The sequence below is a fragment of the Brienomyrus brachyistius genome, chromosome 23 (genome assembly GCF_023856365.1).
Source record: "Brienomyrus brachyistius isolate T26 chromosome 23, BBRACH_0.4, whole genome shotgun sequence".
NCBI lineage: Eukaryota > Metazoa > Chordata > Actinopteri > Osteoglossiformes > Mormyridae > Brienomyrus > Brienomyrus brachyistius.
This window is the reverse complement of record NC_064555.1, coordinates 13,381,162-13,399,065: the sequence shown is the minus strand read 5'-3', so window position 1 is coordinate 13,399,065 and position 17,904 is coordinate 13,381,162. Positions and strand designations below refer to the sequence as shown.

At 51.5% G+C, this 17,904-nt stretch overlaps 1 pseudogene; it reads left to right on the top strand.

The window, feature by feature from the left end:
• The window catches only part of LOC125718789 (myocyte-specific enhancer factor 2D homolog), a 45,544-nt pseudogene that overhangs the window by 910 nt on the left and 26,730 nt on the right, over positions 1-17,904 (top strand).

Below are 17,904 nucleotides of genomic sequence, written 5' to 3'. Positions count from 1 at the left end.
TCGTCTGTCATTATAGATTCCATTTCAGTATGGTACATGTTGTACTGTCTTTAACTTTATTATTGGCCTGATGTTATACCGTCGTTCTTCTTGCCCTTGGTGTGGATGAGTAAAAGCCTCCGATTTAAGGCGCACGTCTGATCGCGGGGAAAACACAGATTTTTTTTTCTTCCATTCAGTTTAGTTGACGGTTGTAGATATCTGTCTATTGTAATGTAATGTGGAGTCAGTCGTGTGTTTTACTTTTTGTGTTTGAAATCTAGTCGCCTTTGTTTTTACGAGCTGAATTTTTCACTGTAAAATTTGCAGACGCTTGGGATGAAGGGTGAAGTACAGTAAATAGTTTACAGAAATGGACTTTTATGTTATTTACGTCGCATCTGTTTCTGGTGTCAGTGATGTCAGGAAATTTCATTTTGCACGAAAACCGTTTAGATTATGGTGTTAAACATATCAAATCAAGTCAATCATATAAATATTTAATAAATCTGATCAGTTGTTTCGGGGATACCGTTCAGGAATCGAAGCGGTTGCTTTGTGACGTTCTCCATATCATTCCAAATTGACTTTTCTAAATTACATGTCCCATGTTAAATGGGCAGACGTCAATGTCAAGTTGGTCTTGCGGTTTTGATTGGACGGCCATAGAGCTCGGGAAGCAGAGGGAGAAGCACAATGCAGGAATCTGTTGAAGGGTAAAAGAGCATAACTGAGCCAGCTCCGGGAGAGAGCAATTAGCCGTTGTGGATGTGCGGGTTTGCGAGGCACAACAACTGATACAGTTGCAATTTGTCAAAAAATAAACATAGAAACCTAAAGGTATGTTGCCTACTTTCATTAAAACACCTTTTGCTACGGCATGTTTTGACATCAGTGGGACACGCGGAGCCTTTTTGCGCGGCCGCTGCTGGCTCCATCTGGACGCACGTTCTCGTGGGAGCTGAGCACACCGGTGCTGCGCGAGGGCCGCCGTGACCTTTGATATTCCAACGTCGCGCGTCACTCATCACGGATCAGAACGCGGCCCCTGCTAACACTTATCTTCAATATGTCTGTTCAGTAACCGTTGCCGCACCAGATGGGACGTTGCCGTCACCTAAAATGGGTGAGAGCAAATGAGGGGAAGGGAGAAAAAAAAAAAAAAACGAAGAATAATGATTTGCATGAGGCCTGGCGCTCTCTTTCGAGCTGAATGGGATTCGAAGGGCCACAGCGGCATGGGTCTAGACAAAAATTCAAAAAATATTAAATCATCATTGTTAAAACGTGAGGCTTTTCCATACTGAAAAATAGAGGCCAGTTTACTAGGTAATTTTAACCGGGCCTGTAAAGGGAAACCTACTGTGCCTCTTGGAGAAGCCAAGACCATCTCTGTAACCACTAGGGGAATATGACTGATAAGGAGCGAAAGTAGCATTTGGGGGGGGGGGGGGGGGATTGTATAAGAGGGAGGGAGATGGAGGAGTGAGGCTGGCAGGACTAGCATGATGTCCTGGGAGCGAGCACGTCAGAGCGGCAAGTGGGGCCGGCCTGGACAGGTGGCAGGGAACCCCGATGCTCTGCAGGAAGCCCTCACGCTGCGTCTGCATCACCGGGGGCCAAATCCTTATGCTGGCACCTCTCTGGAAATAACGGGGGGTGGGGGGGGGGGAAACTAGAGCATAACTTCTGAAACAGCCTACCTGACTTGTACTAGCTGGAATCGATTTAATTGGGTCCACCCCTCTGTCTGTTGGTGTCGTTTTACTTGTTGACAGGACAGTTGTATCCAAATCTATGTGCATGGCTCGCAGCTTCTTGCCTTATCTGTTGATACAAAAGGATATTTTTGTGTGTGTGTTTGGGGGGGGGTGCGGGGGGATCGAGGTAAAACTACCCCGGCAGATTCCCGCCTGGGATGTGAACTGGCAGCCTCCAGGTTGAGGAATCCGCCTTTGGCCAGTTCTCTGCCTTCTGTCGGTTTATCGGTAATCGCATCTGTTATGCTGCCGGCCGTTTAAGGCGTCGGGATACACAGAATGCTCGAACGGCACGCCGCAGCGCGACCCAGGCAAACACCGGGATTAGTACGCCTCTGTCGCTTCATTCTTCTTCTCAGATCTCACGTTCACTACCACTGGCAGTTAACCAGCCACTCGCCTGACAAGAGGAAAGCTGTGCTTGGAGAATCTTCTCCCTCCTGACGTAACTTCAGGCCGGGATGGGTTTTATTATTTATTGAGACGTGACACAGGAGATGGTGCTTCTGTGCTCTGCTGCTGGTACATTGGGGGGGTGGGAGGGTCCCCCAATCTGCTCTTAGAGCTTAGGGGCTGTGCTGAGACCTCCAGTACCATCGCAGGACTGGCACTAGGTGACTCTATCTTCATGATTTTAATGAAGAAGTTCATGTTCTGGAAATTTCCTTCCTTTTTTTTTTCCTGAGGATAAAGCTAATTGAATAACAGATGAAATCAGATGATTCACGCAGAGAATCTTACCGGTTATTTGAGCTGAAGTTCAAGGCTGTCCGCTGGCTCGTTTTCGGGTAGAATACCGATGGTAGCGGGAGTCTCTAGTTGACTTTGCTCACACCCCCTCGGCTGTAGGCTACAGGAAAGTCAGCTGCCTGTCTGCCTCTTTCATGGATGCCGCCTCCATCGGTTTTTTTTTTAGGACTGTAGAAAATGGTTTCCTCTCTGCAGTCTGCCCTCTCAGGATCAGACCCCAACAAGCGGGACTTTCCATGGTCAGCACATGGCTCACGCCACAGCCAGTACGCCCCCAGCCCCCACCACCCCTTCCCCCCCAAAGCCTCCACACGATAAACCATCGAGCGTCAAACCCTGCTGTAACAGGAAACAAGACGCCCCCCCTCCTACCACCGCCCCCCCCCCCCCCCCACCACCCCCGACTCTGTTCAGGCTTCCTGGTGAAGGGCGAGTGCAGCCAGAGGGTCATTAAGCACGAGAGATGCCGTGCTATGGTGCAGTACTGAGGCGAGATATCATCGGGGGGGGGGGGGGGGGGGGGGGAGATTTGATGGTAATATGAGCCTGTGATCTAGGAATTAGGACAAAGGGCAAATGATCTCTCATTGTTTCCCTTGTCTCCCATAATACTGTGCTCACTGAGTCCTTGTTCTGCTGCTGACGCCTTGCAGAACTCTGCCCGTTACACTTAACACCGTCCCAACTGCACCCTCTTCGGTGTGTGTGTGTGTGTGTGTGTGTGTGCGTGTGTGCGCGCACACACTGTCCTGACCTCTCCTGACCCTGGACAGCAGTATTCCCCAGTGAGGTTAAGTCATTTTTCCCTCCTCCCCTCATGTTACAGGATACTCGCTGCACAGCTGTACCCTTTGTTGGTCAAGTGCAGCGCAATGCATGGGGCTCTTGGTTTTCCGTGGTGAAAAATTCTGCAAGTCAGACAACTGTAAGTCAGACAAGCTCTTGTATTGGTACAGCTGGCTGCAGAGCCCCATAGCTCTGGATATTAGCTACACCCCAACCTTTTTGCTGTAGCTGTGTAGCTGACAGCCCTGTCAGACCTGAAACAAATTAGCATTTGTACCAATAAAAATGAATGTGTCTTTACTTATACATACTACAAAAATCAGTATATCAAATGCCTAAATACTGTGTATTTTTATTATCGCGAAGGGGTTTTCCCTGTGGACTCTTGTTTGTTTTGGACGTCATCCTCCATCTCTGTAGTGGCTCTGAATATTTATTCTAGCAATCTTTTGGGGCTTGGAAACAAACGGAGACCTAGCTTTTTATTGAGATATCACAGCTGCAATAAAGCAGCACTTTAGTTTAGAAAATGTTTTATTTTCACTCTTATGTGAGCGTGTTTTATTATTAAACATTATCGAATAACAATGCTGGATTTTTACTTCGTTCAGCAAAAGGACCAAAGCAAAACAAATCCCCCTCATCCCCAGTCTGGGTTCTGCCTGATTTCTGCTCCAAATACTGAGAGAGAAACTACTTCGGGGCGAATGTGGAGCCCATTTTCGTCCCCTGGGCCCACGCAGAAGGGCGTGCGGCCCGGCCAGCCTCTCGAGCGTCTCCAAAGCAGCGTGACGCTGACGTACGATAAGCTGGCCGTTTTGAGGTGTGATGCAAATAATCACCAGGCCAGAAAGAAGTGCTGCAGCACTCGGCTCTTTTTGTCTTTATCTGATTCAGTGCTTCTCTTCCTCTATACGCCCATCTAGAGCTATCTGGGCTGATAGGGACAAACTCGGACTGGGAATCTTGAAGCTGTCGGATTTTGGGCACGGTGGAGGACTCTTGTGCACCCAGGGTTGGGTAATCTGGTTACAGCCCAGGGCCCATTTTGGACTTTATTTTTACAAATAATGAGGCTGTAACTGGTTAGTGGTGCCAGCAGTGGTCAAAAGAGGCCTTTCGTTGCAGTTTTTGTTCCTGAATCATTTTGTCCTTTTCAACATCTGCTTGTTCCCCCTTTTTTTGTGTCAGACATGCGTCCAGCATATGCCGCAGAGACTCTCTGCACATGAATCCGCGCCGCAGAGACTCTCTGCACGTGTATCCGCGCCGCAGAGACTCTCTGCACGTGTATCCGCGCCGCAGAGACTCTCTGCACGTGTATCCGCGCCGCAGAGACTCCCTGCACACGTATCCGCGCGCGCGCGCCGCAGAGACTCCCTGCACACGTATCCGCGCGCGCGCGCCGCAGAGACTCCCTGCACACGTATCCGCGCGCGCGCGCCGCAGAGACTCCCTGCACACGTATCCGCGCGCGCGCGCCGCAGAGACTCCCTGCACACGTATCCGCGCGCGCGCGCCGCAGAGACTCCCTGCACACGTATCCGCGCGCGCGCGCCGCAGAGACTCCCTGCACACGTATCCGCGCGCGCGCGCCGCAGAGACTCCCTGCACACGTATCCGCGCGCGCCGCAGAGACTCTCTGTACGTGTATACAAATGTAGTCAGACATTTTTTTTCAAGAAGTTCCTTCAGACAAAAAGCATCAGGATCAGCAATAATAAAGCGAACAGTTTCTAGCATGCTGGTAGAATATTCCATGCAGTTCTGGGTATGTTATCTCTGGTCTGCTTAAAGTGGTATGTTTGTCACCTTGCTGTGCTGACGGTATTCCTCAGACACCTCATTACACTCCGGATATAGCCCGTTCAGATCAAATGGCCATTTTTTCCCCCACTATGGGAAGGTCTGTCTGCGATTCTCGTCTGCTGCCAGTCAAATCCGCTGCCGAGCAACATCACACAGTCCTGTTTTCCCGCCACCAGGGTCCCCCACACGGCGCTTGCCAATGATTAATTCATTAAAAGGTCAGAAAACCTAATTACATAGTAAACGAAGCGGGGAGTGTTGGCCCAGCTCAGCCTTGCGTTCTCCCAGATGACCAAGCACCTCTCAGTGAGGAGCGGATGATGTGGAAATTGATGATGATGTGGCTGCACGTCTTCGAGAATCCCACATCCTCCCCCCCTCCGCTGCTCTCAAAGGAGCCCTTTCCAGCATGTGCTGGCTGCAGGGTGGGGCAGGTGGCGTGGCCAGTGAGTCAGGAGCGGGGCGGGTGACACCAGGGGAGCTCAGGCCCCAGCCCACGTGACCAGCTCATGCGTTACGGCTGAATGTCTGCGTTCCTCCTCTGCTCTTTGCTGTTTTCACACTCTGGTTGGTTTGTCTCCATGGCTGTAGACCAGGCTTGAACTCTTGAACCGTGAAGATGTTCGCAACCTGGACTCCACAAAAGAACTGATGTTTTGCATCTCCGGTATCTGGAGAGGAAGTGACCCGGGCTGGTGTTTAGAAAGAACTGTGAGGCATCCAGAAAAGCTGGAGATCTGGCCTACATGAGAAAGGGCTCATTCAGCCAGGTTCTGACCTGCGCCATGACCATGGTCACGTTTGTTAATGTGTGGCAGGTTTGTTCAGAGGTTTTGCATGTGTGTCGTCACCTCCGGAAACCGCGAGCCTGTTTATCTGGTACATCGAGCCGTGAAAGAAAATACGGGAAAAACTGAACCCTGCAAAAGTGCTTGGATGTCATTGTGCTGATGTATTTATTGTCTTATTTCTTTGGCATCTTGTTTCATACTGATATCGTTGTATCATCATTTTTCTATATGAAACAGACACTCCGTGATTATAGCCCTGCATAGTTTATCGGTTTGGATGTTAATCCAAGCTCTCCGGATTAATTACAGGTACCCTCCCTGTGAATAATCCTGCCGCTTGCAAACTGGTGTTTTACCGTCATGCCATGTGCTGCTCTTACAGACCCTGTCGGACATGACCCCGTTTACGATTTATCGGAACGTAACTCCATCGTAAGGCGAAAATCTATTTTAATACAGTACACCTAACCCAACAAACATAGCCTAGCCTAGCTTAAACATGCTTAGAACACACAGCATACAGTTGGGCAAAATCATTAACGCAAAGCTTATCACATAATAAAATGTTGAATATCTCGGGTAATTTATTGAATAACGTACTGAAAGTGAATCACATTTACCCATCGCAAAGTCAAAATGTCGTAATACGAACCATTGTAACCTGGGGAGTCTCTCTGTTTCCAGTATGTTCTAGAGAAGAGAAGATAAATTAATGTTAATACATATTCTGTGTAATTTATACTGCGGGGAAAGAGGAATCTTAAGATGATCTCAGAGGATGTGTTTGTGTTTAGGAAGAAATGAGAGGCTGGAGATTGAGAACAGAAACTGGACACTGAACAGAGTGGCGATCAAAGGAGAGCCTAAGGCAGGAGCCGGTACGCGAGCCACGCCTGAACGTCTCCCTCTGTCTGGCACAGCAAACTCGGGGTCGCCGGGCGACGGCCACTGTGTACACTGGGGTGCTGACCCAGCTACTGCTTTATGCCACTTTCGTCCTAAAAACTAACCGCGAATTTCTCTCTGCATGAAAAAACAAACGACACCCTGTCTGAAAAGAGCGCTCCGTTGACCAGGCCCGGCGCGTGGGGGGAGGGGGGGTGGAACCGTCATTCCCTGGGCCCCGGTGATTTGGTGTCAGTTTCTCCGTCTAAACGATGACCAGCCGCCCACCCTGCGGAAACCTCGGCCCGCGTCCGTGGCAACCGCCAGCGACCGGAGGGAAGGAAACACTCACTCAGACAATCTGAGCTCCTTCATGTGCCGCCTGGTGCTTTTGCCTAAAAATACATGGATCAGTGCACTAAATTTATCCAGCTTGCCTCTGATGAGAGCGAGGGGGGGGGAGAGGGGGGTCTTAAAATATCCATCTTGTTAACGGAAATGGAACAGAGGGCCGCCTAGGGGGGGAAGTTCGAAAACAAAACAAATAAATGAAAATTGTGAATAGTGAACGGAGGCTATTTATAGCCAGAGTTATTGCATGCGAGTGTGGGAGTGTATCGAAGCTCTCTTCATCTGGCTGCTTTTAATGCCTGGGATTTCAGCTCTTCTGTGACTCCGTATCCTGTTACGTTTGTTTAGGGCGGTTCGGGCCACAGGCTTTATCTCGATTTAAATGTTTTTGCTCCCTCTTTCGTAGAAATCTTTCTTTATTTGGATTGGAGGGCACCGTTCAAGCTCTCAACCTATAAGTGAGGTGCATGATGTCGGCATAGCCAAGCAAATGAAACTGAAGTAGACTATTATTTCAATTTTTGTTTTGCTTGCCGATGTTTATTTTAACTCTGTCTTAAAGACGCAGGACGGAGACAGACGTGCGTGTTTTGTTTTACGTGACCGTGTCCCGTTGGCTCTGTGTATTTCATTGGGAGGGTTTGAGAATTTGTCAGGCAGAAGTTTTGTGACTCAGAATGCCAGGCCCTCGCTCTCATGGAGCCCAGCTGTTCCCGCAGGAGCTGTGATTCTGGCAAATGTTACGCTCCCCCCTTTTTTCGGGTTCACGCCATGTACATGTATTACCCGTGTGGAACAGCTGTTCCTTTGTGCATCGATGCCTAATTGTAAACAGGCTGATAGCAGTTCCTGCCGCAGCCGGACAGAAGCGTTCGCACTCAGACCGCGTGCAGCTGGAGTTACTGCGGCAGGCCGCGAGTTAATGCGCGATGGCCGCCTCTCGCCCTTTCTTTTAAAATTTGAAGCTCTGCTCTTATGATGGGGCCGTGTAACTTTTTCAGGACCTTTTTTTTTATTATTATTACATTTTTTTTTATTTCTCCAGGGTTTTGTTTAATCTTTATCTGTGCAAAGCGCTTTTTTAATCATCCAGCTCGATCAGTCTGTGGAATAATCTGCGCGTCTGTTTGTGAAACTGCTGTGACATCGGTAATGAAACCAAAGAAGACTGCTCTGGCGTGTAGAGAGTACAGCCGTCCGCTGCAGCATAGCCTGTGTGTTTCCAGGCATTTTGTAGCGTATAGATTAGTCCAAATTCAGATTTATATGGATATTATCGTTCTGTGGCTTATAGCTGCAGATGAATTGCTAGTCAATGCTTTTGCTCACACCTGGGCCCGTCCAGGACCTAAAGCTGGTTCTTTGGAATGGCGCTGGAAGGAGGTGGATTCCTGGCGTGGGGGAGTGCTGTGTCCGTCTGAAAGGCCACCCCCCACCCCCATATGCTCCCTGGGCTCGCCGCGGGGCCTCTGAACATGACCCGCTGCCTCCGCACCTGTCCTCGCTGCTCTCTGGCCCACGACACCTGCTCAGCTCGGCTCAGCTGCCGTCCACGTGGCCGTGAGGTCCAGCGGCCACTCGGAAAGCAGAACCACGCAGAGCTAATCACGGCTCTGGCGGCTACGCTCTGCTATTTTCAGACCGCGGCCCGCGTCCTGTCCCACGTACCACTGTTCCTGCCTCTTCTGTGATTTAAAAAAATATATATATTTTATTTCATGCTTCTGTCACTGGCTGATGGGAGACCGGCTCCTGTAAGCAGACGCTGAGATAATTTTCCTGCAGTTTGTCGAATATATCCGTTTATCACAATACTGATGCGTTTGCTAATCATCTCCCTGATGAATACTTTGCCGTTACCCTTCTGCTTCGGTAAAAACAGCCGCGGAGTCCGATCGCTAACATGCCACTTGTTCTGCTAGGAGCTATAACACAACATGACTGTACGCCTTTTCCCCTCGAGCCTTTTAAAAGTCACCCTGTCCTACTTCTGCATAACTCTCTCCACTGAGGTTAAGTTCATCTGGCTGTGACTGTATGCCTCTGTGCGCACTATAAAAAAAATATTTTATTTATGTGTTTACTGGTTTTGGCTGAGGCAGTAAAGCGATGGGGGTGAGCGATGGAGCAGATGCAGAGATGGTGAAGGAGCCCGTTTGATTCTGCAGGGACCCCCGCTTGGTGACTGTGATGGATGGCTGCTCACACGTAGCTCCACCTTCACCTTTGGGCCGTGGGCCTTTCGGAGCTTCTTACAATTCGCCTCTTTGTCCTCCTTGCTGCCCGCTTGGCCCCGCCCCTTGTCTCCATGTCGGCTGTCTTTAGCTCTTCGCTGTCTTGTGCTATCGCCGCCCTTCAGACCTCTCTATCGCCATCCCAGTCACAGTCACCTCTGCCCCTCCCACCTCCTCTCCTTACCTTCTAACAATCCCACTGTACTACGCACCCGTTGCAGTCCATCTGTCAGCATGCCCCCCCCCCCCCACCCCAACTTCTGAACCCCCTCCCCGATGACCGTTTACGACCGCCACCCACGTATGTGATCACGCGCCCCAGCCCCCATGTTCAGTGGTGGTCCAGATCAAAGGAGAAAGTCACCCCCCCCACACACACCCCCCACCTTGTGTGGCTCCTGTGGGTGATGGTCCTTCCCCGTTTATACTGTGCTAATGGTTATTAGCGCTAATGCCCTACCCCCCGTATCCGTTCCTGTCCTGCCTGTGGCGGGCAACAGGACGGACGGGGAATATGAGCCAGAGCCAATCCTGAGAACGTTCATCAGCAAAGCCCCCTAACAGGGTTGCCGTAATTCCAGCTTTACCTCAATCGGTCCAGAATGCACCTCCCTCAGCCTTCAACACCAGGCCGACTTGTTAACAAACGGTCTGTTCCTTTGAATTCGGAGCGTCCTCAGTGTCACGAGCTGCTTTTTCTCATATCTATCATTTCATCTCCTGTGTTTTGTTGTGGCGCCTTTTGTACTTTTCAGTTGACGTATCGTTTTGTAATGGCACTGATGCGGCTTTTAGCGCAAGATCTTCGCTGGTATGTTACTTATCGCTCTGTTCATGGGGTATTTATTCGCTGGCAGCTCCAGTGTGAGCAGCGCCTGCTATAGGCCACATCTTCTGTTGTTGTTCTGGGAACTACGAGGCCTCTTTAAAAATGTGAAGAATTACCCTGTCAGCAGTGATGGCCTGAGCAGCTTCTTGCGTTGAGGGTATAGTGCTGACAGTGATTGAAATTGCCCCCCCCCCCCGTAATGTGCCCCCTTCCCGCCCCCGCAGCTCTGCAAAAGGACACGTGTTTCCCGGAGCGTGGAGTCCGTGTCCCTCGTCTCAGCCAGCACTTTCGTTTCCCTTTTCTTTGCTGCCTGCTGCAAGGAAGTGGTTTGCTTGGTGAAGAACTACAGCCCCAACACCAGTATGACCCCTGACCCATCCCACCCCCCCACAAAGCCACAGGCTTCCCGCGCATCCCCTGCCTGAATCTTCCTCATTTCTTTCTTTCAAGCCCTCCCCCTGCTCTATGCTACCCCCCCATCTGTGCCAGGAAGACATGTCATGGTGCCGTTGATGTATGGAGATGGCGTCCGCTGTAGTTTCCTGAGAGGCCACAGGCTGCTGTGTGGAGCATCTCCTTCTTCCCGAATGTCTACCCAGAAGGATAGGGGGTGGGGTCTCGCACTGAACCAAGAGGCGACTGCTGCTTCCTGATTCGCTGCACCGGGTCACGTGACCCACCATCACATTCCAATCCATGTGAGGTCAAAATGCTGGCTGATCGCACAGCCTTTATCTGCAGGTCTGGCTCGTGGCGGCTCCCTGCGTGCAATCAGGTCCTCTTGGCAGCCCCCCTCGCTTGCTGATGGTGACTTTTGTGTGTCGGCTGAGGGTCCCGTTGTCCATGTTTAGTTTTATTTGTTGGAAATGTCTTTGTCTCCGTCCGAGATCTTTCCACCAGAAGCGGCGACCCATTGATTTCCACCATTTTCCATCTGGCCCCGACCACAATTCGGTAGAAAACAAAAGCGGGGCTTGTTTTTTCGTGGGGGGGGAGCGGCACCCAGAGCCGCCACGCGGGTTTCAGACACCCAGGGCTTTGCTGGCAGCCTTGGGCTGTTAAAGGAGTTTTCCAGCCCAGAATGAGGGAAAGACTGAGAAAGGGAATTGAAAATAGCAGATGCCAGTGAGGGGTGTTTTCACAGCGGAGCCCGCAGGTGGGGGCGAGCGGGAGGTGGGAACTGTGGGGTAGGGTTCGGTAGGGCTGGGTGGGACCTGAGGCAAGGCCCCCCTTCGTCCCTCCACCTGTAGCTCGTCAGCTGTCGGGTCCGCAGAGCGTCAGCTGTTTTTGAGCGAATGCTGTGAAAAAGGGGGGTGGAAGGTCTCCGCGTGTCTCCATCTCCTTCTGTGTGGCGGTTGGATGCCAGGCGGCACACGATTGTCTTGCCGGCTAACGGCGCCGCTTCTGAGCCTTGCGCTGTGCCGCTCTTACCGCGGTGTGTGTGTGTGTCTGTGTGTGTGGTCCAGGTATACCTTACCTTGTGGGACCAAATGTCCCCACAACGTGATGAATACCCATTTCTTTTTACCTTATGGGGACCCATAAGGGAAAACTATATTTTATAAAAATCTGTGACTGCAATGAAAAACTAAAAATGCAAAAACTCTTGTATTTTGCTTGGTTACTTATGGTTATGGTTAGGGCTGGGTAGGGGTTAAGGTTGTCATAGTTAGCGTTAGCATTTTTCCTGTAGAAATGAATGAGCGTCCCCTAAAAGATATGATTACACGACTCTGTGTGTGTGCATGAGTCAGTGAGACAGTGAGTGAGACTCTTTGTGTTTGTGTGTGTGGGGGCAGGAAGCTTTTGTTTCACTACTGAAGTTGCAGAGGTCACTGAAGCCATCGCAGGTGCTTTGAGGAAACGTGAGGCTTGTCGGTATCCATTCTCAGTCCGGGCCGAACCCCGCGGCGGCCGCCCGTCTGGACGTATCGATTCGTCATTCCTGCTCCTCTGAGATCCCTCAGTTGTAGGAGGACGGAGTTTCCTGTGAAGGAGCTGACCGCCTGGTGAGGACGGGCCTCGGTCCGGACCTATTCAGGTCTCCCTGACCGTCATTTTAAGCTTTACAAGCTTTTCTCTCTTTTATGTACAATGTTCCATTCTAGTGCATCTATGATATACTAAAAAAAAAGGTATTTTATAGGAGACAGTGTCCTGCATTGGGTCGGTTCATTGTAGGCCTCAGGCTCATAGAATTAGACTTGACCAGCAGCCCACAGGCATGCAGATCGGTAATGGAGCTCTTGAAGAGTGGCGGTGATGAGGCTGGGTAATCTATGAGCTGTTACCCTTAGGGTATGCTGCAGTGATAGAATTTTCTGGAAATAACTTCCTTATCAGGTCATAAGTTGATAAATTAAGGTGAAGGTTTTTTTTATTTGTACATTAGGAGCCCGAAGATTCAGACAAACGGTTCTGGGTTTTTGCTGCCTTACAAACAATGTTTTTTACCTCGTGTTTTTTTTTTGTTTGCATTTTGCCTGCAAATGAGTTGCACTTCAGGCTAAAAGGACAAAGATAATCCCTAACTGTACCTCTTTAATGATTTTTGGGGGGCGTCGAGTACAGAGAGAGAGCCCAGTGCTCCTGACGTTCACAGGCTCATTAATACTGAGTCATTTGTTTTTCATTAAACACCGTCGTCTGATGGGGGGGGGGGGGCAAAACGATGGGAGGGGGGTCTGTCTGAGTGGGGAATCAATAGGTGGAGCGAGTATGTTCCTGACACAGCCTGGCCCTGGAGGTGCACTGTGATGGGGAGCAGCAGAGCCTGGTCACACAGAACCTGGCTACCGTCGGGCTGCCAGCCAAATGGACGCGGGCCGGGGGGGGCGGCGAACGTGGCGGCCCAGCTAGAGCAGATTGGGCGCCGTGCCCCCAGTCATGACGAGCATCTCGGGAAAATCCTTGCTGAGTATCCCTCACCCGGTTAGGAGCCCAGGAAGCCGGCAGCTTTGCCAGCGCCTTGCACTGCGACCCCCAGCCGTCCCACGGCGTGGCGCCGGGTCCCATGCGGCAAGCTGGGCCAAGGTCCTTCCTCCGGGTTCTGTGCATTGCTGTCCGGCCCGTCGATGCATGTGTCGCCTATTGAGCATGTGCAGTGTGGAGGGAGCGTTCCCAGGAAGTCGTCAGAGCCTGAATAGCAGCAGCGAGGGGGGGCCTCTGTGACTGTATCTGTGCTCAGTTGGTTTGGGCTTAAGAGCCTCCAACATTGATGGTGGGGGGGCGGCTCTGTAACTATGTGCTGGATTTGGGTTTAGGAGCCTTTGACATTAAAGTGATGGTAAGCGTTTGGGGGGGGGGGGGCGGGAAGGTATGCAAGCACGGCTGTGTGTGTCCCTCTGGCTTTGTGGGGGGGTGGAACGACAAAAGGTGTCCTGGCAGCTGCACCCGTTTTATAACGCGAGTAGGGAATGTGCGCACATGCGAGATGGGGGGGCCCTCCCCCACACTCCTGGTCAACACCCCCCCCCCCCCCAGACTTTGATGAATGAGGGCCAGTTGCTGTCGGGCTTTTACAGTGAGGGAGGGGTAGGAAGAGGAGTGACATGGGGATGGGACACCCTCCACCCCAAGCTGGTCACTCCGCTCTGCAGCAGGACGCAGACGGCCAGCGCTCGTCTCTGGGTCGGGCCGCTTCCATATGACCGGAGCAGGAACTTCCTTCAGCTTGGCTTGTTGCTCTGGGTGAGGGGCAGCTTGAGGTAAGAACGGCTGCATCGCTAACGGCCTCGTTAAGGCGGTGATTTCTGGCAGCTTACCGAAAAACGAGGGTCAGTCGTTTCACGGGCAGCACTCTGGAACATTGTCATCGGGCAAAACCAGGCCGTGATCATGTGCCGCCCGTGTGATGCAGCCTAAGCGGCTGCCTTGATTCCCACCGCAACGGTCCCAGTTCATCTAAAAGCCGTTTCTTTCCATCGGAAGGGAAGCACGTTTTTTTTTACTTGTACCCCATCAGACGATGTCCAGGTTTCGGAGATGAGCGCGAACGCTCACGTGTACGTACAGCGCTGGCCACGCGTGACGGCCGCATGCGCTGCTCCTCCTGTTCCCTGGTGGCTATAGGCCTGGCAGAATGCACCAGCAAATTCCATCTCTCATTTGTGGTGTGTTGGGTACTCTATCACCCATGGCCGCCCACTCCAACAAGAAGTGTTTTAGTACAGAGTGCGGGTGACCCAGAGTGATCATCCGGTGTGGCCCTTGGTTCCGTGGTTCCGTGGATCTCCTCTCCTGATGGGCCCCGTTTCCTCCTCGCCTCCCTGGCTGCGTTTCTCCGCCGGCTTCCTGGGAGCCTCCAGGTTCTGCCTGTTCCCACTTCTGATCCCGTCGTGTGGTTTGCAGACTATACTGTCAGTGCAGTCTTTTTTTCTACGTGTATTGAATTTGCTAAACTGATAGTAAGATAGAAAAATATTAATTTAGCTGTGCCGTACATGCAGTTTGTATGCCGCTAGGCGTTATCAGAGAGTGTATTTGAAGAGGCCGCATTATTTAGGGCAAAGGACACCTAATTATCCCGCTATCTCTCCCAGTGTTACTGTCACGGCAGTCTGCGATGCAGTCAGCGTTTTGGCTTTTTGTAATGTTACGTATCACACAGGCAGAAAACAATCGTACTGGAGTGAAAATCCCTAGAAATAGGTGCGGGTTTGGTATAGGCTCCCGTTTCGAGGGGAAGACAGGTCAAGATGGTGGTAATTTAGATGGCAGGTTTAGCTGGTCGGCTTCAGCCTGGTACTTGTACATGCTTTTGGAATGCTGTGCTCTTTGGTCGGCACGTTAATGTTTGTGCCAGTTCTCTTGTTCATGATCGTATAAGCCGTGTGTGTGTGTGTGTGTGTGTGTGTGTGTGTGCAGATCACATTTGAGGACCAAACTGTCCCCAAAATTTTCCTACTTTTGGGGACATCATTTGAGGTCCCCATTTGGATAACCTCAGTTTTATAAAAATCTGTGAATGCAATCAAAAGAGTAAAAATACCAAACGTCTTGTATTTGGGTTGGTTATGGTTAAGGTTAGGGCTGGGTAGGGGTTAAGGGTGTGCTGATTGGGATTAGGGTTTTTCCCATAGAAATGAATGGACGGTCCCCATTTAAATACATACCAACGTGTGTTTGTGTGCAGTATGGATCTCATTTCTGAAGAGCATTGAAGGACCTCCACGTGCCTCATGGAAGTGGTATGCATTACTGGGCCAGTCTGGGTGCATGTTTGAATCATTACACTGTCCATTTAAATGTTATGCAGCTTATTGTGTGTGAAATCTTCCTTTGTTGGAATTCTCGCTCTCCTTTCGTGCCGTCAGTTTTACCTGACAAACCTGTGACCATCTCTGACCGCCCTGTCGTACGTGTCAGTGCCGCTGATCCGATTCGTTCTGTCGAATCCGCTCTCCATTTGCTGCAGTTCAGTCATTTTCGGGGTGAATTTGGTGAGATGACTTTTGGCGCCCAATGTTGCAGTGAGCGTGTCGCCTTTTCAGAGCACCGCGTTCCTGTCCCCCGGTTACCGAACTTCCTGCCGCCCGCGGGTTTGCAGTGAGCGATTGCCTAACCGAGCCTCCGTCCTCCGCATCCGGCGCGGAGATGGTACAGTGCTTTGTGGCTGCGATCTCGCAAGCGGGGCTGCCTGGGGGATTTCATTAGCCGCCATTATGAGGTCTCTCCCTTTGCGGGCACAGCTTAGGGCAGCTAATAATGCTCTGATTCATTCTGCGGGGGGGAGGGGGGCGGTGGCCATTGAGGTTACTGTGAGGTGGATTCTGCCTGGGTAGCAAGGGTCAGTGCAGTGAATTTAGGGATTTTGGTAAATCAGAATAATATGTTAATGTCTGTTTTTAATTGCAAGTAGGAATCTTATACTGACAGTATATACTGTACTGGAAATGAATGTATCAGGGAGATTTTTCTCTGATTGTTTTGTCTGTTTGGGCTCGTTTGAGGTTGTTTGCCTCTGTTTTTGCCACACAGCACATGAGGGCCGTCAGGGCAGTCAGACCCGTCCCGAACCTGCAGGTCCCTTGCCGATTTAAACGTGGCTCAATGACATTTCTGGAAGCCTGTCTGGTGTCCTGATCTCCTCGCCATGGCCACAGGCCTTTCCTTCGCCCAGACTTGTGACAGCCTTGTGCGTTTCTGTTTGTTTGTTTTTTATTTGCGATGGGAGGCTCCTTGGGCACCTAGCATACTTTTCTATTGAAGGGAACGTGTTTGACCGGTACCTGCTGATGCCGACCGCGCCATCTGCACTGACGCCACTTCCCCGAATGACGTAACAATCTGGAAGGTGGATCCCCGTCCTCGCCCGTCCATGCCCTGCTTATCTTGGGGGCCGCTGTGGAGGTGTCCATCTGAATGTGCCTGGTCGAGGAGTACGGGTGCCTTTCTTCACGCTGGGTCTGATCGCAGTGGTCCAACAGGTCTGACTTTATTAGCTAGAGAGCTCCACTGAGCCCGTGAACGTTCTCATCATGACTGGAGTACATCCTCATACCATCCTCTTTCCGGTTGCCTCATCCCGTAACCGCTGAACTGGTTAATTGCTGGTCCCCTTCTCAGGAACACAATGCTGTGGAGCAATGTCTGTCTGGCAGTGATGCGGTTTATTTATACTGAGCATGAGGACCCTGGGGGGTCACATGATACCTCTGATTCCAAGGAGGACCCGCCCCCCCTGGCTCATTAACTGTGGCCCTCGGGTAATGGATGCGCCCCCCCCGCAGTTAGCATGGGCTGATGCTGGCTTGCTGCTGTTCCTGGCCACAGAGGCGCAGGAAGTGGGTTTGGTGAGAGGCAGCAGTACTGAAACAACCGGCGAAGGCTGATGGAGAAGCCGTTCTCTGCCTCTCCTATAGTCCTCGGTCTAGCTAACTGCATCCACAGTGTGTCACTGAGTCACACGGTTGGACGTAGGAGAAGTCCAGATTGAGCAACTGGAGAATCTTAAGCATGGCTCGCTGTGCTGGTTTTTAGGAACGGGTCGTTTGATCTTTGAGGAGGACCTTGTGGGTTTCGCTCGGTGACTCCGCCCAGCGATGCCTCTGTGACCTTCCGGAGTCGCGGGCATGCAAGTGGCCCCTACGCCCCATGTATCACCCACAGAGTGCATGGCGAGGATTTGCCAGGAAGAGGAAGAGGCCTTGCCACATGCCGCATGTTGCGCGCGGAGGCTTTGCGGCCCGGAGCCCTTTCATGTGTGCACGGCCTAACCGCACGTGCTCGCCATCCTCGACACCACGATGCCGACGCCGGGGATTCGGGGGTCTGGCCCTGCGCCCTTGAGCCGGGAGGTGGGGGGCCTAGTGCCCTTGAGCCGGCTTTCCAACTTAAATGTACAGCTGTGTGTAGCTGAGCAGGAGGATCAGGCCGTAAAGCGGCTTGATCAGTCTGCTAAACGGATCTCCAGCAGAATGGCTAATCAAACACTGGCCTCATCCTTTTCTGCGCGTCGGCAAAGAACGCGATCGATCCATTCACCTCTTATCTGTTCACCTCTGACCCACTCCCCCCCCCCCCCCGAGCACTCAGGCAAGGTGCTATCTGAGAATCCCACCTGAACCTGGCCTCTGGTTGGGCCAAAAAGGGCAACGTGGCCACAAACAACTAGGCCCTGCTTTCCAAGCACCTGCAGACAAACTCCACTGACAGCTGAGGGTGAATGAGAGTGAGGGCGGAGCTCTATGCAAATCATCCCAAGGAGTGCGACCCCCCCACCCCCCACC